Below are 25,257 nucleotides of genomic sequence, written 5' to 3' on the forward strand. Positions count from 1 at the left end.
ATTTACAATTGAGAATTTGTTTGTGGAATGTGCACGGTCTGGCCCATTTGCTAGCCGACCCGGACACTCTTTCATTTAAAAAAAAAAAAAAAACCTTTATTGTACCTTACAATATTACACAGCTATTGGCCTACAACCCATAGGGCCGGCCGCAATCATGTATTGATGGATACATTGCACCAGGTTAAGGCCTCCAACTGGTCATAGTGGTTAGAAGAAAATTGGCAATTGCAAGGCAAACTGAAAGGCCCATAAATAGCGATAAGTTGCTGATCAATAGAGGTTTTTATTTTTCTATGTTTTATAAAAACAACAAAAAGAAAGCAACAAAGAAATCACATTGCGGTCATCAATGAATAGGTAGCGTTGCATTAGCTGAATCTAAGGGCGTTCCCCTTGTGCGTACCACTGTTTACACCCGATGAATCAAGCACTTAATGAAATGTCGGGCATGCTTGGGCTTTCTTGTACGTGGCTTTCCATGAGTCCCACCCTTGTCTACCCTCAATTCCTATCCTCTGGGTCCTGGGTCCCTCCCCCATTCCCGTTGTCATCATCCCCCCTGTCTCACCCTTAGAGCACATCAGTCTTCCTCCCCCTCCTCATCTGACGTTAGTGGGTCCACGCTTTCATTTTTAAATACTTTTGATATTTTAATGTTACAAGAAACACAGAGAGAACTAGCAATTCCATTGCTTGGGTTCACTGAATTTAATCTCCCCGCTGTTCGTGCTAATAAACTAGGCTGTGCAAAGTGCGGACTTTCATGCTATATTGCAACTGAACTAAATTTAACAGTAGAAGTAGTCGATATACAGTTGGAATGGTTACAATGCATTTTTTCTGCAATTTAATTGCCATAAGATAATAATGTTTACAGTTCATTCAGGTGTGATGAAAAATAAGACAATCCAGCTGTGTCTTATGGGATATCATAAGCTTATTAGCAATTTGTTACTCAGAAGTTGGTTTGATTATTTCTGGTGACCTTAACTTACATCTGGTCACTTAATTCCTTAAACAGAACGAGTAATGGTCTCCCAAATGAGTGTTGTGACAATATGAACTAGCTCAGACTAATCCTGTTAAAATAAAAATCCCTGTGCAAAGTAAGGTCAGTTCCATCTTTTAAACAGTCCAAGCATGACTCAATTATTGATTATACCTTTATCTCAGAAAAACTGGGCCCAAACCTTATAGAATATAAGGCAACTCCTCAACTTGAAAGTGACCAAAACCCTCAGATAGTAATACCACAACTGCCAATAAACTGTAAAAAAAAATCTAATGAGCTTGTCAATTTGGTACATTCTTCATACAACTTGAAGAGATATGGAATTCGGATAAACAAGTAGAAATAATTAAGGTTGCTGAAACAATAATAAAGGACAACGTCCAGTGTCAGCTTAGGGCATGTTCAAGTACAATGCTAGATAAATGGAATTATATAACTTCATCCTTGGTGGGAAAACTTACAGTTCAAACTCGAAAAGAATAAATCCTTCATTATTCTCCCTTAACAAATGGTATACATCTCAGTTACTTAAATTAAAACGTTCCCTTAATAAAGCTGCACGGGATATTTTTTATCATAGACACAGACAATCTTTTTTATGCTTTAAAGATAAAATGATGGCCCTGAGAAGCTTATATAGAGAGGTTTGGTTGACTAAATCACGTTATCAATCTGGGCTATAGCATCAATTATTACATGCTTTTAGAGAAATATTTTGGGAGATCATCAATAACCTCGAAAGGGGAGGCAACAGGGCTTATAGTATCAACATTATGCAAGATGAATGGGTACAGTTTATTACTAATTTGTATGGTGTGTGTGTTCTTGATAAGAATATGCAAGATTTGTGCCAGAACAGTGATGAAATCACAAGCCAAATATAGATAAAGTGAGTGGCCTGATCTTGGTTAATGACTTGGAACATTCAAATAACGTTAGGAATTCTAGTGAGTTAGATATAGAGGAAGAGAGCAGTTTTAATTTGGAGACTGATTTAGATACTATAAATTCTAATGATATAGCCACTCTCTTATGTCGCTCCAGGCCCAAATGGGCTTTCCAATGCCATATTCTGTGACAATATTAATATGTGGGCTGAAGTGTTAACTCCAGTGTTCAATGAGGTATTGGCATTGAGTATTGCCCCTGTATTGTTTCAATCTTAAAAACTAGGCTGCACAGCAAGGTATAATCCCAACCAATCAAACAGGGTTTCTTAAGGGCCAATCTACCATTACCAATCTGTTGGCCCTTACTTTACTTTCTAAATGGAAAGTTTAAAAAAAATTTTTTATTTCATTTATAGACCTAAAAGCTGTGTTTGACTCAGTTCCTAGAGCTTCAATATGGGAAAAACTGGTAGGTTGGGCTATTCCACGAAAATTGTTAGATGCTACAATACTCCTTTACACTAACACTTGGGTCCAGGTGAAGCTAGGCGACGGTGGCACGCCATCACAAAACTTTGAAACCAATAATGGGCTTAAGCAAGGCTGTGTTCTTGCATCTTGCCTTTTTAATTTAATTTTGCCAGATCTACTTCAGCAACTAGAGCCCATTAATGCCAATCCTCCAAAAACTGGTGAGGTGCACTTTAGTTATCTAGAATAGCCAGATGATACTATTTTGTTGAGTAAGACCTCGATAGGCCTACAAAGAGTGATTAATGCATTTGATGAGGATAACTTAATGGATAACCTGGAATTGAATGTTAAAAAACCTAACATCATGAATATCGGCCTGGCAAAATCTAAGACAGAATCATGGTGGGCCAGAGGAGGGACAATTGAAGTGGTAATGACATATATTACCTGGGAATTTATTTGACAATAGAGTTTCATTTAACAGTCATTTTAAAGACCAAAGGGCAAAAACTGCAACCCTAACTTATTCTTTTAAATGTTTACATAAATCATTGAGATGCCCATCATATGATCATCTTCTGATCGTTATGAGAGCAAAGCTATAGCCAACTATTACATATGGTTCGCCTATTACTAGTGGAAAGATGCAAAATTATTGGACCTACTAGAAATAAAGGCTTATAAATCAATCTTTAGGATCCCCAGGACAATTAGACAAACAGAAATTAGACTGGAATTTGTTCTTCAAAGTTAGTCGCTGGTGTCGCAAGGCTTGTTTCTGAAATGTATGTTTTCATCTGACTATGCTTCCTTAGCGAACATTTGTTGGCATGAAATAATTAACTCTGCCTATACAGATACCTGGCAATCTCATATCTCAATATGCTTCCAAAGGTTTGAGCTACAGATACAGTTTCCCCTCTTGACAATATCCAGCATTAAACAAATTTTGAAAAAACAAACTAAAATCAACTAATTTAATGTGGGTAAATAGCCTTAGCAGCAAAATCTCATTCATGGTTCGTGATGGGTTCACATCAGTCTCTGCAAATCCAGCCTCATCTGAAGGGACATTTCTTGGCCAAATTGAAAGAAACATTTAAAAAAATAAGACTGGGCATAGATTCAACCAAGGAGGGTACGCTGATCTGGATTCAGCAATGGTCAAGTACTAAAGGTAAACTGTGTGGGTGGCCACATGAAACCTTACTGCACATAGTATGTGCGTGCCCTAAATTGCAAAAATCATGCTGTGCACTTTTAAAACCTCTATTTCTTAAAGCTGGTGTAAGATCAGCCAGTCAAGACGAGTCAATAACTATTGACAAACTATTGGTATCTGCTATTTAAGAGTTGTTTTAATGAATCATAATGGTTGTCCTTAGGTTGCTGACATCCTGAAGGATTTATTGTCTAAGCAATTATGGTAATTAGACCTTACAGAAAATATGAAAATATTGATGCACTTCAATTGCTCTTTTGTGCAAAGGAACTTATTGCTTAAAATTCTAGCCTTAGGGTAATTTAAGATAACAGGTTTTAAAGCACACAAAGGCACCTTATTGTTTATTTACCTTATGGTATATAATGATACAGGTTCGTGCACACACGCACTTTATAGCAAATTTGCATAATGTAACAAAGCTAATCCTTTTTATTGTAGATTTCTGGGAATGAACACGTAATGGGTTATCAGATCTTTTATTACATCACTTCTATGTATTTTGCTTGATGTTTTTAATTGTAATTATTTTTGTTAATCAAGTAATAAATAAATTCATGACCAAGACATGTCTGCAAGAGCATATTGAGCATTCATGCCTGAACCTACAATACTCCCTCCTGCAGAGTCTCTTGTTGAAGTCCAGGCAAGCTCCAAGCGGACTACTCTCCCCCTGTGGGATGCCCTTGAATGAGCCGGTATGCAACTGGTATACCGCTAACTGTAAAAAACATTCTACACAACTTGACTGGTCCCATAGTATGCTGACAGAAGTTCGTGTCAATCTCCCCCCTTTGTGCTTCCAGATCTAATGCCATGCAGGCCTGAAATTCGTCATGATATTGTACCCATTCATAACCCCTGTAATTTATCTGGGCTTTTTTGATGATGTCCATGTATTTGAAAAGTGCGACAGACTTTTTTTGGGTACTTTTCACAGTACACACTAGCATTTATAAGAAATGATGCCCTCCAGTTCTTTATAGTCACAGCACCCTCAGCCGTTTGGATAACCCACATTCTTCCTCCTTTGAGCCTTCTTTGGACCTTAGGTCCCAATGAGCATTTTCAGCATCTCAACGTACTCCCTTTCCAGATTTTCTCCTTCGTGGCCAGCATGAGGTGAGTCCCTAATGGCTTTGATGTCCCCATGTAAGGCAACTTTTTGATTTTCAGCTCCTTACTCTCGGGTCTTTCACGCTTCCCAGACTCTACAACCGTCTCCCCTGTGATGTCCCCTCCAGACCATGAACTTGTGCCTTTGACCACAACCTTGCTTGAGGGCCCAGGATGTTCTTTGACCAGCTCCACTTTCCCTGTGGCCCCAAGTACCTTGTGTCTGCCTGCACTCCAGAGGCTCCTTTGCCTCAACCCCCACAGATATATTGGCAGTGTACGCCCCACCCAACGGTATCTTACCTGGCCCCATGGTTGGTGTCTGCTTGGAGGCCTGCCGCTTTGCCACTGTCCTGTCACCTAGTTCCACCTCATTGCCTTGTTCTGCCCACCACATACATCCTGTAAAATACTAGGGGCATATGGGTTACCGGAGGCCTCCCCGCCCAGTTTCCCCCCTTCTCCCGGTCCCAAGCCTTCTTCCCACAACCGGCTTCCACAGTCTAAACCTCCTCATCATCATGAAGCTTCTCTTCTTCCAAGCTCTCCTATTCATAATCAAGAATGGAGAATTCCACTATATTTGCCTCAACCACTCACTGGGCATCCTCTGTCGTCCATCCTTCCACAAACCAACTTACACAGGTGGGCTATACCCAGCCCTCTCCCCTCTCCACTGATGCAGGATGGATCATCCTGTACGCTCTCCTGCTGGTGGATGTACCACACCTGTGTGTGTTGCACCACCGTGGCACACCAGACCTTCCTGGGGCGGTGATCTTGTCATCCACCGACGCCGTCCAGGTGGCCGCCAGGGCCCTAGCCTTCTCTTACTTTCAAGGAAAACAAGACAAGCTAACCTCTCACAAGTCTGCCACTACTACCCCTTCATTGTCACCCTGCAAAGAAGAAGAAACAAGGCCTGGTGTGCTTCTACCATAGATAATCTGTGCCACCCTGTAACCTGACACCTCATACTAGTCACCCAAAACTGTGTGCGCTTCCCCCGACGCTGCCCATGGGGGAACCAGAGATCTCAAGTTGCTTACTGACAAAGACCTACTAGGCGGACCTTCAGCTCCCACTCCCCTCAATTACCACTGCTGATCCCTCCCTGACCTGCCTTCCCATACACTTTCAAAGGGGACCTTCCTATGGGACCGTACAACCTAGAACTCTTTATAGGCCTATATGTATCAACCATATTCCTCTCCTGGTCAGCATTGTCCTCATGACTCCAAACCAGGTTGGCAACTGCCACTGACGGAGACAACAAGTCATCCAGAACCTGAGCCCCCAGGTAGCCACCTTCATAGTCCCTGCCTCAGCCCCATTACTTGTATCTCCCTTTCCTGCTTATTCCCGCCTCCCTGCCGCCCTTGGACCCCCTGCTCTTTGACCCCTCCGGAGCCCTCATGAGCCAAGTATCATTGTCCCAATCAATGGGGTTCCACCTTTTTCATTGCGATGCCCCTGAGCTAACATCTCCAACTTGCCTTGACCACCAAAACCCACCTGTCCCTCCAACAAATCATGGTAAATTGAAACAAATTCCACCTGGTGCTTCACCTCATGCTCCTCACTATCCTTGTTTTTACAGGACCCTGGCCCTTATGCCCTGAAGAGCCTTTCTGCAAGGCTGCATGTGCATCTACGGCGGCCCTGCCCACTTTTTGAACCGGCAAGGCCTCTCCTAACTCCAGAGGTCTTGTGCTCATCCCAACAGCTCCCAAATTAGAGAGCACTGCCACGCATCAGCTTCGACCGCTTACTGGAGCCACGTGCAACCGTGCACAAAATCAGCCCCACGGCCCAACGGAGCCCTCACAGGAGCTGCTTTTCCTATCTGAATTGCTGCAGCCACAGTGGTCCAGTGCGGTGGTGAGCAGGCCCACAGCCTACCTTGCAGCACGACCGCCATGTGGCCGCAGTACCCACGCCACCCCAACAAGTAAATCAAGGCACCACGCCAACAGCTTTATAGCTTGGGCCACCTTCTTGCCACTCAATACACCAGTCGCTGCCTTTGCCGAGTTAGTGAAAGCACTTTAAGTACAATATACTACCCTATTTAACAACTCCACGAACACCAATAAACCAACCAAAACTTACCCAACGCTACAAAGAGACTAAAATGCTATCTACCAGGTACCAACCACTGTGTCAGTCACCAGGACAAAATGGTGGCTGGTACCGCAAAATGCCAGCATATATTCCCCATGACTTCATAAGTAGCCCAAAAAAAGCCCAAACCTCGAGCAGTCGTCGGACTGCTCAACTTCCTCAAAATATCCCGGGGGCAGACCTCCCTATAGTCACCTGTCCCCTAAAGTCCCCCTTGCATGTTTGTAAGATCTTAAAGTATAGTTGTTCCATAACTGCCTCAAGCTTGATTGAAAAAAGACAGAATTAATTATATTCGGAATGCAAAGGTAGCAGATGTGTGTGTTAACTTTTTTCTCCTTTACACCAGACTAGGCCCATATCATTTCAGTGCCATTTTTGGGAAAGATCTTTGCATGCTCATTGACTGCACCCTATCCGTGGGTTCTCAAGTTCACAAAATGATCAAATCCATCGATTTCCGCTTCCACGTCTTTGAAAAATCACACAGCCAATCACTCATAGGTCCCGGGCCACTCTGCACCATGGCCGGCTCCTAAAACTACTAGTCTACCAATTTCTATCTGGAAGAAGGTAAACAGTATTGTTTAGTTACATAGAGTACACAATGCAAGTGTGCAATTAGGCTAGAGGCTTGGCGTCTCTGTTTCTTGCACAGATGTATGCACACTATGGTTATCCTTACTTTCTGAAGAAAATGTTGTCTAATTGTCTCTCAAAGCAGTTATCATCAGCTTCCCTAAATGGGCTTGCTCAACCTCCTTTGCACTAGGAGAGGCTGCCACTGGATTGCTTTATCACAATCTCCCTAAGACCCATGAGGTAAAGTCCCTAGGCAGGCCGAGACTCAATTTTCTCTGTTTTTGCCTAATCATTGACATGTCTGCCTTTAATGCAGATGTCACCTGTGACCAGCTGGACTAGCTCCGTAGCGGTCGCTCCTCCACGATCCCCACCTCGACTCCCTGGTGGACTGCTCCCCTCCTCCTGATGATTTTGGCCGCATTACCCACTGAGCGCCTCGACGCTGTGTAGCGCCCATTACCTGCCTCTGAGACCGCGCCCCGCCATCGCCTGCATCTCCAAAGCGCCACGAAGCCATCATAGCGCCTGGTATCATTTAATTGTATTTCTTTGTATTTTTTCCTATACCAGATCGCGCTGCATTGCTCTGTTTATTTTATTTTCTTCAATTCAGTCGTGTTCGTGGAACTGTGCCCAGTTTCGCTTTCTGCCCGTCCATTTTGTTGTTGGTCACTCGTGGCCCGTGTCTCCTCCCCTCTCCCGCCTCCCAGCTGACCCTCCCACGCTCCGCCCCCTACACTCTCCATATAAGACAGATGTACTTACGCGCAGTGGCCACGCGCTGCGGCCGCGCCAAAGGTGCGCCAAAGGTAAGCCCGTCTACGCCCGACCGCGCCCAGCGCCAGACCCCCAGGACCCCGCAAATCCCAGCCCTCCCGTATTACATACGACGCCGCAACCCTCTCAGCCCTTAACCCCGGCCGCCCACCAAACTGCCACCAAGCCGCCCCAGGACACACCCATGGACCCTTCACATGCCACTCCTGCAAGTTCGACTGCATCAAGACCCACACCAAATCCACAAACTCCAAACAGAGCTCCGACGCTAACCACCTAAAATGCATCCTTCTCAACACCTGCTCGGTTCACAAACACGCCATCGACCTTTGGAATCTACTCTACACCATTTCTCCGGACGTCGCCTTCCTAACAGAAACCTGGATGAATGCCTCATCAGCTCCAGACATCACCATAGCCATCCCGGAAGGCTACAAGATCATCCGAAAGGACCGCACCAACCAAACAGGAGGAGGCATCGCCATCGTCCATAAGAACTCCATCCGCATCTCAACCAGCTCAGACGTCAACCTCGCTATCGCCGAACACCTTCACTTCCAGATCCACACCGACCCCAAGACCACACTCAGAGGCACACTCCTCTACAGGCCACCAGGACCCCGTACACAATTCAGTGAAGACATCACTGACTTCATCACCCCACACGCCCTCCCCTCCGAGGAATACATTCTACTGGGAGACCTCAATTTCCACCTGGAAAAAAGCAACGACACTAACACCACCACCCTTCTGGATAATCTCGCCAATCTCGGACTCAAACAACTTGTAAACACACCCACCCAATACGCAGGACACACACTCGACCCTATCTTCACCTCCAGCAAGCACATCTCCTTCAATCACACCACAACTCTCCACTGGACGGACCACAGCTGCGTCCACTTCAACTACAAAAAGACCACGATCCACAACCACCCTCAACCAACTCTGAGAAGAAACTGGAACAAAATCACCATCGACCAGATCTCCACATCGCTTCTTCAAAACCCCCCTGACTATTCGTCAAACCCTAACCAAGCAGCCATCAACCTCACACAATGGCTAACCCACAGCGCCGACAACCTAGCACCCTTCAAAAAACATCAAATCAAGCTAGGCAGCAAAAACGCCCCCTGGTTCAACGATGACCTTAAGAAATCCAAGAAACTTGGATTGAGAAAGCCTGGAAAAAAGACCCAAACACTATCACCAAAGACGCCTTCAAATACGCCACCCGTAAACACCACCAACTTATCCGGACAACCAAGAAATCAGCATTCAAAGACCGACTAGACAACAATGCCCACAACAGCAAGGAACTATTCAACATCAAAGAGTTTACCAACCCCACCGCCAGCACCAACAACATCACTCCCTCTCAAGTCCTTAGCGAATCACTAGCTTCATTCTTCCACGACAAAATCGCCGGCATCCATAACAGCTTCGACAACCAACCCGGAGACCAACCCACCCAGCCCACCCAGCCCACCTCCGAACCTAAACCCCCCTCGAACATCCTTTATGATTGGAACCCAATCACCACTGATGACACCATTCGCCTGATGAGCTCCATCCACTCAGGATCCCCAACAGACCCATGTCCCCACCACATCTTCAACAAAGCAGACTCCATCATCGCACCCCACCTCCGAGACGTCATCAACTGCTCCCTCAACTCCGCCACCTTCCCGGAAAGCTGGAAACACGCCGAACTCAGCGCCCTTCTGAAAAACCCCACAGCAGACCCCACCGAACTCAAAAACTACCGCCCCATCTCGCTCCTCCCATTCCCGGCCAAAGTCATTGAGAAAGCCGTCAACAATCAGCTCGCCGCCTTCCTCAAAACCAACAAATCCCTCGACTCCTCACAGTCCGGCTTCCGAGCCAAACACAGCACCGAAACCGCCCTCATCGCAGCAACAGACGATATTCGAACTCTACTGGACAACAGAGAAACAGTCGCCCTCATCCTCCTTGACCTCTCTGCAGCCTTCTACACAGTCTGTCATAGCACCCTTATACAACGCCTCAACAACATCGGAATTTAAGGAAAAGCACTGGACTGGATCATCTCGTTCCTTGCCGGAAGAACTCAGAGAGTCTGCCTCCCACCTTTCAAGTCAGAGGCCACCGAAGTCATCTGCGGCGTGCCACAAGGATCTTCTCTCAGCCCTACCCTCTTCAACGTATACATGAGCCCCCTCGCAACCATCGCACGACAACACAACCTCAACATCATCTCCTACGCTGATGACACTCAACTGATCCTCTCACTCACCAAAGACCCAAACACCGCCAAAACCAACCTACACGAAGGGATGAAAGAAGTAGCCGAATGGATGAGGCACAACCGTCTTAGACTGAACTCGGACAAAACGGAAGTCCTCCTCTTAGGTACTTCCCCTTCCGCCTGGGACGACTCTTGGTGGCCAGCGGCCCTAGGAAAAGCACCCATCCCGACTGACCACGCACGGAACTTGGGCGTCATCCTGGACTCCTCACTCTCGATGACCAGACAAGTCAACGCCGTTTCATCATCATGCTTCAACATCCTACGCATGCTCAAAAAAACATTTCGCTGGATCCCCACCGAAACTAGAAAAACGGTCACCCACGCACTGATCACAAGCCGAATGGACTACGGAAACACCCTGTACGCCGGTACCACTGCAAAACTTCAGAAAAACTCCAACGCATCCAAAACGCTTCCGCCAGACTCATACTAGACATCCCTGGCAAAGACCACATTTCCGGTCACCTGAAAGACCTCCACTGGCTCCCCGTCAATAAGAGGATAACGTTCCGTCTCCTCACCCACGCACACAAAGCCCTCTACGAACTTGGACCCGAATGCATCAACACGCGACTATCATTCTACACCCCCACCCGCCAGCTGCGTTCGTCCAACCAAGCCCTCGCCGCTGTTCCGCGCATCCACAAAACCACCATGGGGGGAAGATCCTTCTCCTACTTAGCGGCAAAAACCTGGAACTCCCTTCCCATCCACCTCCGCCTTACTCAAAACCACCTAGCCTTCAGAAAACAGCTTAAAACCTGGATATTCGATAAGTAATTCTCCCTCTTCCTCAAGCGCCTTGAGACCCTCTGGGTATGTAGTGCGCTATATAAATTTCTACTTGACTTGACTTGACCTGTCCTTATCTTTGCAAGAACCTATGAAATTATCAAGCCATTCAAACAATGGTATCAATAAGACACCTGATGAGACATCAGTCTGGGATAAGTGCCTTGTTATCTCTATTTTAAGGTCAGATGATAATAATGATAACATAAACAATGTTGTCCGAACTGATGTATTTTTACCTTATTTGTTTATAAGAATGCATCGAAGACCCAGGTTCTCAGACTTTCCTTCTGTTATGTCAGAAATTCTCCTATCAGATAAAGCAACAGTATAAAACTCCCATCAAATGACCACTTAGCAGAAGAGGTCTTTCACCCCAGATTTTACATAAAAAAACTCTAGCTGCAAGTTACACTACTCTGTGCTCTCATAGTATAGAGCGCAGAAGTAGGTTTTCGGCTGTTAGTTTGCTCAATGATATTTCCACTGTGGTATAAATGTTCATATTGTTTTCATGTATTAGTGCAGTTTTAATAATATTCTATGTGGTCGTTTTAATTGTGCTCAGCAACAGGATGAGCCTCTTGAAATAAGAACTTTTAAGCATAAAGTGTCTTTTCATAGTGGAGTACTTGTGTACAATGTGTGTGATATTGTAAAGAACAAAATGGTCTGTGAATCACTGTTCAGGGAATGCTAGTTACCTAGAAAGCACAAACTAAACTATGTATTGAGTGGGGTTGGGTGGGACTACAACAACATGTTTTTTTACATTCAATTACTGGTGCTTTGAACTAAGTTTTCTTGTGACAGCCACGCGTGTGAAAATAAAGTTTGTAGAGCTAAGTGAGAGTCTTAGTTTACAAGACACCCAACCCCAGTCTCCCTTATTAAGGCACACTCTGAAATCCATTCTCTTTAGTCCATCAGCATTTCCTGCACACTAATGTTTTGAAACATCCAGGAGGTTGTAAAATTGCACTATACAAATATTCTGTTCATTATTTCCTGCTTAGCTCAGAGACTGAGAACCAATAATACTTGAGTGGTCTACCAAAGTAAGCTATTTATGTAATTCGTATTTCTGGCATTCCGATCAATAGCAGCAGATGATTTGCCAGAGAGTGCAAATTGAATGCCACTTACTGATTTAAATCATCCACTCTGCAGCCACTCTCCTGTCAAAGGTTTCTTGTGATGAGGCTTCAGACAGATGAGGTCAAGAGTCTTATATTTTCCAATGCCCTGTAATAACATAACAACAATAAAGGACATTTTTATTAGCAAAATCGCAGACATGTTTGCTTTTCAAAGATGCTAGAAGCTCTTCATTTGGCCTCAGCAAAAAGGGGGATGCATACAAAAAAATACAGCAAAATAATTTTACAAGACAGTTTTCCGGCTTTCTCCTTCTTGCATGCTTTTTGCAAAGGCAAAATGTGGCCAGATTTGACAGACAGCTTGAAAAGTTGAAGAAAGTGTTCCCTCCAACATGCTGTGTCTACCATGCTGTCTGAGTTACAATTCTTGATGTGACAGTGGTGACACTTGTGCTACTGGCAGCAGCACAAAGTAACCAGTTACTCCTTGCCCTGTAGACTGGCTTGCTGTTTACAGAACTTTATCAGCAGATAACTCACTTTTATTGGGATGCTGAACGACTGGGGTGCTGCATCCACTTCACCGTCTTGGGATCCCCCAGCACCGCCCCCAGGCCGATCAGCACATCACACCGCAGATGGAACAAAGTCTCAGAGAGTCAATAGACCAGTCCCCTCAACACCTCCCGCCCACACACTGCAACCAACCTAGAACAGGCTGCCAAGAACTTCTCCACCTGAATCACAGACTGCGCCAGCAGAGTCGCCCCGTCAAATATACCACGCTCAAGAGGTCCTTCAAATAAACCAACTGGTACACCACAGAACTAAGAACCATGAAACACCACTGCAAATGACTCTAAAGGAAATGGCGTACAGGCAAGGAGCCCACTGAATGAGCCACATTCAAGACATCCCTCAACCAATACCACCAACTCCTGAACAGGAAATAAAAGAGCTCCCTTGCTGCCTGCATCAGAGCCAGTTCCAACTACAGCAAGGAACTATTCAGCATAGTCAGAAACGTCTCCAACTCGTCAATCACCGAAAAATATTGTCACCCCTTCCCAGGAACTCTGTGACACCTTGGTACGTTTCTTCCACGACAATATCGCCACCTTCTACAGACAGCTCGAACCCCAACCCACCACAAACATCCTCATTTTTCTCACCCCTCACAAATGAAAAACATGACCACATGCTCACCATCTGCGACCAGCTTAACTCACAAGACACCACTTCCATCATGAACTCAGTCTACTCAGGATCGTCGATGGACCCTATCCCCACCACATCTCGGGAGCAAGACTATCAGCAGCGAGCTCATACACATTTTCAGCACATCCATCACCACTGCCACCTTCCTCGAAGAATGCAAGCACACAGAAGTCATGCCCCTACTCAAGAAACCATCCACCAACACAACGAACTTAAGAGCTACCACTCCATCTCTCTGCTGCCCTTTCCCGCCAAAGCCATCAAGAAGGCCATCAACAGCAAACTCAAAGAACACCTAGAGAACAACAATCTTCTGGACGTTTCTCAATCCGGAATCCACACAAACCCCAACACGGAAAACACCCTGATCGCAGCCACAGACATCAAATCCCTCCTTGACTAGGGCAAATCAGCAGCGCTGAGCCTCCACGACCTCTCTGCAGCATTCAACACAGTATCACACAACACCCTGATCAAAAGGCTTCAACACATTGGAATCCAAGGAGACGCCCTAAAATGGATTGCATCCTTCCTCACCGGAAGAACCCAGGACATCCGCCTACGAGCCTTCACTTTGAAACCCAAGAACACCTTGGGTGGTGTCCCTCAAGGTTCGTCACTCAGCCCTATTCTGTTCAACACCAACATGAGTCACTTAGCCAATGTTGTCAGAACTCATGGACTAAACAGCATATCCTACAACGACGATACCCAGCTCATCCTCTCACTCTCAGAAGACCCCTCCGCCTCGCTGACTAACTTCTACAGATGCAGGACGAGCATTGCTGAATGAATAAAAGACAACTACCTAAAACTCAAAACAGACAAGACAGAAGTGCTGATCTTCGGGAACACCTCCTCGTGGAACAATGCCTGGTGGCCTCCTGAACTTAGACTCTCACCCACTGTGACCACCATACCCGCAACCTTCACATTATCCTGGAGAGTAGGGTCACCATGAAAAGACAGATCAATGCAGTCTCATCCGCCTGCTTCCTCAGGGGTGTGGAATTTATTAAAATATCTACTTGTCCATGGGGCAGGTTGCTTCATAAATCTACTTGTCCTATAACAAAATCCACTCCCTTTGGTGCCATGTTGTGCGGCGACAAATTATGGCAGCAATATCATTATATAAGAGCTCTTATATAGCCTCTCTGATTATGCCAGGGCTCATACCATAGTAGTGTTTGAATACTAGCAATCCCTTTATGTTGCTATGTTTCCACAGATCTACATACTATGACTGAAGGTAGTGGTAAACAATAGTTCCAGGGTTGGAATGTTCTTTTGAGTCTGTGCAAACCTATTAACTTGCATGTTTTAAGGGTTTTCAACAACTCTTCTCTAAGAATTCTTAGAAATTTAGTCCTGACAATGGCAGATGTAAACCTTCTTCCAGAGTTGGGAAAAAAGTGGTTGGAGGGAAAATAAACTTGCAAACACTCAGGTGTTCGCATTAACAAATCTACACATGCATATTTGCTCAAGCTAAAATGCAGTTCACAAATATTTTCTAGGAGTACTATTTTTTGCCCTACTGAGGAAATATAAATTTTTGGTCATGTTATGTTCCCTATCGTGTACCCCACCGACTCCATGTATCAAGCTTAAAGTACATGTAACTTCCCTCCTGTGTCAGCTATGAAGACGCAAACACATTTGCGTCCAACGTCCATATGTCCTCTTTCAGACCCACCCTGAATGGGTTGAATAGTCCGTTCCTAAGTATGCCATGCCAACGTCTTTTTGTGGTGTACTTCTCTGTTTTTCAGCTCTAGCTGAGTAGGCCCTGAATTTCTGCCACCGAGCCTCTTTTCTGGCTTCTGACTACGAGGGCCTCAGCCCAGGCTGCCTCTGTACCCGTGAACTCTGACTTACTTTCAGCGCGGTCCCTCGCGCTCAGCTCAGCCCGCTTTCTGCCAAGACTGACTTCAACCTTCGAATTATCTGATCTGCTCCTCGAAGATACATTCCTGCCCACTAGTTTAAGTAAACATCCTCTCAGCTGCAGAGCCAAAGGGCCGGCCTGTCTCTGTGCAAGTAATTCAAGTAATTCATAGCCTCTGTTACCATGCTCCCATGGAAGGCCCATGCCCCCACGCTTTTCCTGCAGACATCCAGGCGCTTATACACGCACTCTCAGTCAGTATAGAATAACTTCTGCCCCAGAGACCTTTCCGCCCAGATAGCTTAGTTCCTATAACAGCAGATATCAGATATGATAAAAGTACAAGTTGATCTGACATGCCAGACTTCTGTCTCTTTCCGTCAGTTTAAAATGTCAAGTCTCCTGCACCCTCCAGCTTCACGTCATTCACACGTCATGCAGCTGCGCGCGCATTCAAGCTTCCAAATTTCTGCTGACATTGCAACATTTCTGTTAGTGCCACCCACTTGTGTCACCTATTTGTGACGTTTCTAGCACACACCTCCAGTTCACGCCTCTTGATTACGTACTAGTAACACGTGTATACTGTTATCCTGTCTTCTCTCAGCTGTTACGCCTCCTGCACTGTTTCCTATGACATGAATTAAGTATATAAGCTATGTACTGTCAATAAAATGTAGCGCTCTATCCCTTCTTCCACCCCTGCGGTGGGAAGAACATGATATTATGGTCCTGACCATTCCTTTTTAAGGAATAAAACCCCTAAGAACTCTAAACACCACGGACTCTGGTTCTTTCTTTCCGATTTGAGTTATTACTGATTAAGTACTTACCTGCATAGAAATTAAGAGAGTAAATTAATTATTTACGTCATTCTGGCGCCCGAATAGGGACCCCTCCCCCACCTCACGCGCCGGTAGGTGCGTTGCAAGCTATGTCCCCTGCCATCAGCTAGACGGAACTTACGCGTACCGGCAGGATTTCCTGCATCTCCCTCTGGTCCACGGAGGTGACGAAGACTGCGATCAGTACCCAGACGAGGCGGTGAGGAGTGCGGAGGATCCCGACCAGAGCCTAGCCGAAAGAAGCAAGGTCCGAGGTGTCAAGAGGCCCACCAGGTTTCCGAAGTTTTTCCGAGGTTTTCCGAAGTGTCGAGCCGAGTCCAGTCGAGTTTTCCGAGGCCTTCTGTTTTCCGTGCTTCCCGGTGAGTACCATTGCTGGGACGTATCTAGACGGGTTTGGGTACACAAGTCCGGTCTGCACTGTTTTAGACAGTGTATCTGTACAGTTTAGCAGTATATCCGATGTTTTCAGTTCTTGCACTGTGCTCAGCAGTGTATCTGTGCTGTTTAGCAGTACATCTAGTGTAGGGGGGTAGTTATATGTGTGTCTAAATGTTCATGTGATTAATATCGTTGTATGAGAGACTGTTTTAATGTGTATCATTGTGTTTCTTGTATAATTAGCTATATCCAGTATTAAGTAAACAAAGGATTGAGCATTCAGTACTACGTAAGCAAAATGCCGTTTTTTAACAAGTTAAAGCAGATAGGAACTAGGAAAGGGATACTAGAGGAAGAAATTCCTATCCCCCCTAGGGACACTCCCGGTAACTTTATGTACCACCAGCATGGCATAGATGCCATATTATATCTAGATTTATGGGCCGACTACACTAAACATCTAGACGAAAGACACAGATGGCCCGCTACCGGAACATGGGATGCCGAGTGCATCATGAAGGTAGAAGAAGCATTATGGAAAAAGAAAGCTAGACAATCTCAGAAAGACGCCATAGAATTTTGGCGTAAGGAATCACATAAGCGTGCTGAGAAAGCACTCCGTAGAGAAGACAGACTTAAAGAATCAGAAAAAGCCCAAGAAAACAAAGTTGAAAGTACTTGGCAGGCAAATACGCCATCCCAGATGTTACAGATGCTCCAATATCATCAGAACAGAATTAGAGAAGAACAAGATCAGGAACAGAAACGTATGAAAGACACAAAGATGAAAATGTTAGTAGCTCAGACGGTCCCAGCCGACGGTCAGAGAAAAGGTGGGACCCAGACAAGTCACCCTACAGCTCCCGTTAAAGGGACATGAAATTACTGTAAACAGCCAGGTCATTACGTACATGGATGCCCAGTCCTGAAACATAACATAGCAACAGGTAAAACTAAAGAAAGACCGCATCCGCCTAGACATGACCATGGACATCAACAGACCTCACAGAACGAACAGCCAATGCAGAACACACAGTCTATGCATGCTCCATCACACACAGCACAGACAGTAGCGGTACCACAGCCACAGCCCATTGCCGCGACTCAGCAAGTATCACAACAGATGTACCAGTATGCCCAGTCTGCATATCCAGATTACCCCCGATATACATGAAACAGCCTAGAGAGGGAAGGTGGCTTGCCTCTTATTGAAATTCCTGTAGATCAAGAAGGTCCTTATGTACACAGTCACGTATTGGGAAAAGACAGAAAGTTTTTAATTGACACAGGGGCAAGTCGCACCACAATCAGCCATGATGAAGTCCCAGGGGCACCCCTCTCAGGCTCACAGAATGTTTCCCTTGGTTTTTCAGGACAGCCTATTGTAAATGAAGTAACGCAACCCGTTCCCTTGGCTGTGGGTCCATTATCACGTATTACAGACCTGTTACTCACGAAATCATGCCCAGAAAATCTGTTAGGAATAAAAACTCTGAAAGCTCTAGGAGCTATAATATGCTGTTCCCCGGAGGGAGTTAGACTCTTTCTGCGGGATTTCAAGGGTCACTATGTTTTGAGAGAATTTGATGTCAGATTGAAAAATGTGCCAGATTACTTGTGGGCAAAAGGCCCAACTGATGTAGGTTGCATGCATATCACTCCATACCGTGTTACACTCAAGACAGGTGTTGTTTTACCCAGAATCAGACAATACAAGTTACCACCCGATGCTGTAGTGGCTTTACTGAAAATCATTGAAGAGCTCATTGCCCAAGGAGTGGTCGTAGAGACCGACTCCAATGTCTGTAATTCACCCATCATTCCGATTCTTAAACGTACCGACCCCAATGCACCGCCAGTATATCGGCTGGTGATTGATCTAAGAGAATTGAATAAATGCATTGTACCACAATACCCTGTGGTCCCCGACATCTCTTCCTTATTGACTGCTATTGATTCTGAAGCAACGTTCTTTACTGTAATTGATCTCAAGAACGCCTTCTTTAGTGTACCTATTGACCCCGACAGCCAATATCTATTCGGATTCAGTTTAAATGGACGAAGTTTCAAATTCTCCCGCGCACCTCAAGGATTCACAGAAAGCCCCAGCATCTATAGTCAAGCACTGAAAAGACAACTAGATTGTATTCAAATGCCAGTTAACACCGCTTTACTGCAATACGTCGATGATCTACTGATCACCGCACGAAGTGAGCCCGAATGCGAACAAGCATCACTGACAGTTTTACATTTTCTGGCTGACAAGGGACACAAGGTGTCCCCTTCGAAGCTACAATTCTGTGTTCAGCAAGTTGTGTACTTGGGTCACTTGCTGTCCAAAGTGGGGAGACAGCTCACTCCCGATCGCATTCAGTTAATTGTAAATATGCCACGACCCCAGACACAGAAGGAAGTGCGGGCCTTCATAGGCCTCACCTCGTACTGCAGACAATGGATTCCTCAATATGCATTTCTGGCTAAACCACTCATCCAGTTAACGACACAGGAGGCAGCGACTTCGACTGCCCTCCCTTGGACTCAGGAACACACACAAGCTTTTGAAGAATTAAAGAAAGCCTTATGCCAAGCACCAGTTTTAGCGACACCATGTTACAGCAAACCGTTTACACTTTTTGTTACAGAACGTGATGGTACAGCGTTGTCTGTCCTCACTCAAGATCAAGCAGGTTCACATAAGCCTTGTGCTTATTTCTCAAGTACAATGGATTCAGTAGCCCAGGCACTCCCTGCGTGCTTGAAATCAGTAGCAGCAACAGCATTAGCCATCAGACAGAGCGATTCAATTGTTCTAGGCCATCAATTAACAGTACAAGTTCCACACTCTGTAGAGGTTCTGTTAAACAGAACCCAGACTCAGCACTTGACTATAGCACGACTGACAGGTTACGAATTAACGCTATTCAAGCCACACATAGAAATCAGGCGCTGCAGCATTTTGAACCCCGCAACATTGTTACCCTCAGTTGTGACAGATCTAGCCCCGCATGATTGTATAGAGATCATTAATGCAGTAACAAAGCCTAGACGAGATTTAACAGATGTCCCACTGACAAATCCAGACCTGACACTTTATGTGGACGGTTCATGCATGAGAACAAGTACAGGAGAATTAGTGGCCGCGTATGCAGTGACCACTGAAACTGAAGTTAAAGAAACACACCGTATTGACACACTGTCCGCTCAAGCGGCAGAGCTTGTTGCTCTGACCCGAGCCTGTATACTAGCCAAGAACAGAAATGTTAACATATACACAGATTCCCGGTATGCTTTCGGAGTCGTACACGACTTCGGCATGTTATGGCAAGAAAGAGGTTTCTTGACCTCCCATGGTGCCAAGATCCAACACGGTCCCCTCATTCAAGCACTGTTCGAAGCAATACATCTGCCTTCAGGCATATCTGTTATGAAGTGTAAAGCACATACTAAAGTCATAGATTCGGTTTCCCAGGGTAACGACCTGGCAGACCGGACAGCAAAACATACAGCACTGACTCACACCCAGACAACTGATGTGACAAAGACAATAGTACCGACAAAGTGTATGGCAGTTAAGGATCCCGCTCTAGATGTCATTGATATTCAGACACATGCTACCGCAGATGAAATAAAGAAGTGGATTGAACTAGGAGGGATCCAGACAGATCAAGGTTGGATGACTAAGGGAAAATCTACATGGTTTCTGCCCGACTCTATGGTTCAAGTCATGATAAATACAGCACATAGTCCAGCACATCTAGGAGAGAAAGCGATGTTAGACAGTTTACAAAATCTCTGGAGTAATAAACACTTACGAGCAGCCGCAAAACAGAAAGTGCGTACTTGCATGATCTGTTGTCAGTTCAATCCAGGAAAAAGCGTCCCTGTAGAGCAAGGTGGATTTCATCCTCCCGATCACCCTTTTGAAGTCCTCCAGATGGATTATATCCAGATGAACCGTTGTAGAGGATTCAAGTATGTCCTTGTAGTTGTTTGTGCACTTTCCCGTTGGACCGAAGCATACCCAGTCCCAGACTATACTGCTCCGACCACTGCCAAGCAGCTGGTTCGTGAATTCTTCCCACGGTACGGTTTGCCCCGTGTCGTATACTCAGATAACGGACAGCCATTCTCGTCCGAGTTAATGAAGCAAGTTTCTTTACTGCTAGGATACCAGTGGAAATTCCATTGTGTCCGACATCCCGAAGCCGCAGGCCTGGTAGAAAGGCATAATCAGACACTAAAAATACGCCTTGCAAAAATATGTCAGGAGAAAGGGGTCGACTGGATAGTCGCCCTGCCCGTGGCACTATTCTACATGAGAATGGTTGCCCACTCGAGATCAGGGCTATCCCCGTACGAAGTGGTCTTTGGCAGACCACCGAATATGTGGGGGACGCCCATTCCGAAGAAAATCACTGATGTTGATTGTAACATGTTGACAGATTACCTTGCCTCCTTGATGTCTGCACTCCAATCATGTCGTTCACAGGTTGCCGCAGCCTTCCCCGACAACACCGATGTCAAGCCGCACGATGTCCGTCCTGGTGATCTAGTCTTGGTGCGCAATTTCGACAGGAAGAGTCCGCTGGAGCCCCGCTGGAAATCCCCGAAGACCGTTCTTCTCACCACGAGGACTGCAGTAAAAATCGAAGGGAGAAAGGGGTGGGTTCATACGAGTCATGTGAAACGATTCCATGAACTAAAACCAGACCGAGACTCGTCCACCCCCACCAAAGACTGTGTTGAGCCAAAAGACTTTACAGTATCTGAACAAGAAAAAACTCCCCAAGAGGAGTACAGGTCGAAACTCCGGTCTAGCAAGTCCGACAGTTTAATTGTTTAAGTCCTCCCCTAGGTGAATCGGTTAAATAGTTTCTGACATGTATCCCCTAGATCGAGATAGAGAGAGAGAGAGAGGCGATTCAAAAAAAGTGCATATTGTAAATCACTTCGTAGTCACTGTATAGTGACACTAATAATCATGTTTATTCTGAGTATCTTAACTATTGTTGCTAGTATTCTGCTGCCTATCTACTGGCCTATTTTCAAGCGTGAACAATCTGCTTACAATGTATCTGCTGAACATTCTTTTAGTGAATTGCCTCCACACGAGCTTTCTTACAGACTTGCGCTGCGCAACAACACATTCATTAGTATGTTACATCACTCTCATCAGACCAGCAATGCTACCAATTGTTGGGTATGTGGCCGACTCCCTCCCCATCAGAAATACCAGGGAGCCCTGCCTCTTTTTCCGTATCCATTCTCGCACAATGGCTCCTGCGGTGCATGGAGTAGATTAATAAACTCTTTAGATCCCGAGATTGCCGTTACCTCCGAAGGGAAATGGATATGGGGAAACCTGAATTCAGTCCTATTCTACGCCTGTTACCCTGATAGTAAAGGTCAATCCGTTAGAGTAGGAACTGATCTAGAAAATGAAGTATATGGGTTAGGCAATTACACAGAAAACCTTATGATTCTTGTTGTTGAATCCGAAGCTGCACCCGCCCTTCCTGCCATGTCAGTATTACCAGTCACCGGTCATCTCTGTATTAGAAAGAAGGGTTCAGTACACTTAGGTCATAGTAAATGTACTACGGTAGTCGAGTTCACTGATGAGGGTAGGTCCTCATTTCGAGCTAGACGACATACATATTTTGTTTGTGGCCATACCGCATACATAAGTCTACCACCAGATTGGGATGGTACCTGTTATCTTGCTTTCCTCCTGCCCCCTGTTTTCTTAGCTCCCCCTGATTACCATCGTAATCCAAATCTAGTAAACAATAGAGTCCGAAGAGATCTCCCGCTTGTCGATTATACTGAAACGGCATGGGAGCAATACACAGATTTTAATAAAGGATTCTTTTTCTTTGTAGGCCCCGTTCAAAATAGTAAAACAATACGTAGATTAACTAGAACACTTGAAGCAGTAGTACATGAAACCGCTTCCGCTTTAGGTAACATAACAGAGGAACAGTCTGCTATGCGGATTGTTGTCCTTCAAAATCGTCTCGTGATTGACGTCATCTTGGCAGATCGAGGTGGAGCTTGTAAGGTCATCGGGTCAAGTTGCTGTGTTTTCATCCCAGAAAACGCGCCATCTGTATACAAAGCTATCACCCGTCTTCATAAAATTGCAAATCTGATACATCAGAATCCAGGCACCTGGACTTGGTCCGGTTGGTTCTGGACAACGTTAACTGCTTGGGGATGGAAGATCCTATCCTTCCTAGGCATTGGCCTAGTCATAGTATTCAGTTGCTGCCTGTGCCTACAGTGTGGGCCAGCGATTTGTGGACTGTGTGCCACATCCTGCATTGAACATTCCAGTTTCCTCTCAAACCGTCAAAGAAAGAAAGATGAGCAAATGATGCTGCAAGAACAAACTGATAGATTCATGAGGATCGAGATTTCATGAAGGGTCCGTAGGGAACAAGGAGGGAATGAGGAAATATAAATTTTTGGTCATGTTATGTTCCCTATCGTGTACCCCACCGACTCCATGTATCAAGCTTAAAGTACATGTAACTTCCCTCCTGTGTCAGCTATGAAGACGCAAACACATTTGCGTCCAACGTCCATATGTCCTCTTTCAGACCCACCCTGAATGGGTTGAATAGTCCGTTCCTAAGTATGCCATGCCAATGTCTTTTTGTGGTGTACTTCTCTGTTTTTCAGCTCTAGCTGAGTAGGCCCTGAATTTCTGCCACCGAGCCTCTTTTCTGGCTTCTGACTACGAGGGCCTCAGAACAGGCTGCCTCTGTACCCGTGAACTCTGACTTACTTTCAGCGCGGTCCCTCGCGCTCAGCTCAGCCCGCTTTCTGCCAAGACTGACTTCAACCTTCGAATTATCTGATCTGCTCCTCGAAGATACATTCCTGCCCACTAGTTTAAGTAAACATCCTCTCAGCTGCAGAGCCAAAGGGCCGGCCTGTCTCTGTGCAAGTAATTCAAGTAATTCATAGCCTCTGTTACCATGCTCCCATGGAAGGCCCATGCCCCCACGCTTTTCCTGCAGACATCCAGGCGCTTATACACGCACTCTCAGTCAGTATAGAATAACTTCTGCCCCAGAGACCTTTCCGCCCAGATAGCTTAGTTCCTATAACAGCAGATATCAGATATGATAAAAGTACAAGTTGATCTGACATGCCAGACTTCTGTCTCTTTCCGTCAGTTTAAATGTCAAGTCTCCTGCACCCTCCAGCTTCACGTCATTCACACGTCATGCAGCTGCGCGCGCATTCAAGCTTCCAAATTTCTGCTGACATTGCAACATTTCTGTTAGTGCCACCCACTTGTGTCACCTATCTGTGACGTTTCTAGCACACACCTCCAGTTCACGCCTCTTGATTACGTACTAGTAACACGTGTATACTGTTATCCTGTCTTCTCTCTGCTGTTACGCCTCCTGCACTGTTTCCTATGACATGAATTAAGTATATAAGCTATGTACTGTCAATAAAATGTCGCGCTCTATCCCTTCTTCCACCCCTGCGGTGGGAAGAACATGATATTATGGTCCTGACCATTCCTTTTTAAGGAATAAAACCCCTAAGAACTCTAAACACCACGGACTCTGGTTCTTTCTTTCCGATTTGAGTTATTACTGATTAAGTACTTACCTGCATAGAAATTAAGAGAGTAAATTAATTATTTACGTCACTACTGCTGTAAATTCTTGTGAATTCACAAAAGCCATATAGCTGCCCTTAATGCAAGAGTGCACTTTTGAGACTTTCTTTAATAAGTGGGCCCCTATTTTGGTCTGGAGTTACCCATGAGCTTTTGTGTTTATTAAAATGCTCTTTCTGTATTGGATGGCTTCACGGTGAGTGACAGCATTCAGCTCTTTCACAAGGAGCATATCCGGCACACAAAGTAGTTTTGTTCAGTGTGTGCTTTTTTTGAGACCAAAAACAATTTTTGCTTTTGCCAATGTTTGTTATATTGGTGAGGGTTCGGCAGCTCTCACATCAATAAGGTTTTACAAAAACCATGCCAAAACAAGTCACGCATTGCCAAAACTAAAAAACTGACTACCATTTCAGACCTACTGGCTTTGCCAATGCTTGTTTATTTTTGTTTCCCAAAATCTTATTGAAACTGGTTACACTGATTTTCTAATATGAATATTTGGGGGAAATACTAGCATGCATCAACACATTTTACAAAATGAAAAGAAATGGTAACTGAAATTTTACAGTAGTTTAGCAAAAAATTTTTTTTCCTACTTTCATTTTTTAGGAGCATTTTATATTTAAAGCAAAAAATCATTAATATTGCTTTCAAGCTTCTGCAAATTTTTGCATCGAATCAGAGAGCATTCTGTGAGCATCATGCATAGCCTCATATTGCTAAACTTTGAAACCGTGTGTTCACATTTTTATACTGGAACCACTGTCAGTAGTGCAGTCAGAACTTACATTTACTGAGAGCGCTCAGCCTAATAATAAAGGCTCTCAATTAATAAACCATAAATACAAGTTTGAACAGCATTAACAAATGCACACAAATATTAACTTAACTA

At 45.0% G+C, this 25,257-nt stretch overlaps 1 protein-coding gene across 4 annotated transcripts in view; it reads right to left on the minus strand.

Moving 5' to 3' along the window:
• The window catches only part of OPTN (optineurin), a 543,667-nt gene that overhangs the window by 461,232 nt on the left and 57,178 nt on the right, over positions 1-25,257 (minus strand). For 2 of the 4 annotated variants that reach the window (XM_086919855.1, XM_086919848.1), the window contains exon 2: positions 12,435-12,533. The exons of the other annotated variants lie outside the window; for them this stretch is intronic. The gene's annotated coding sequence lies outside the window, so the exon portion shown is untranslated. The remainder of the gene's footprint in view (positions 1-12,434; positions 12,534-25,257) is intronic. 4 annotated transcript variants of the gene reach the window in all.

This window comes from Lissotriton vulgaris, chromosome 1_1 (assembly GCF_964263255.1).
Source record: "Lissotriton vulgaris chromosome 1_1, aLisVul1.2, whole genome shotgun sequence".
Lineage (NCBI taxonomy): Eukaryota > Metazoa > Chordata > Amphibia > Caudata > Salamandridae > Lissotriton > Lissotriton vulgaris.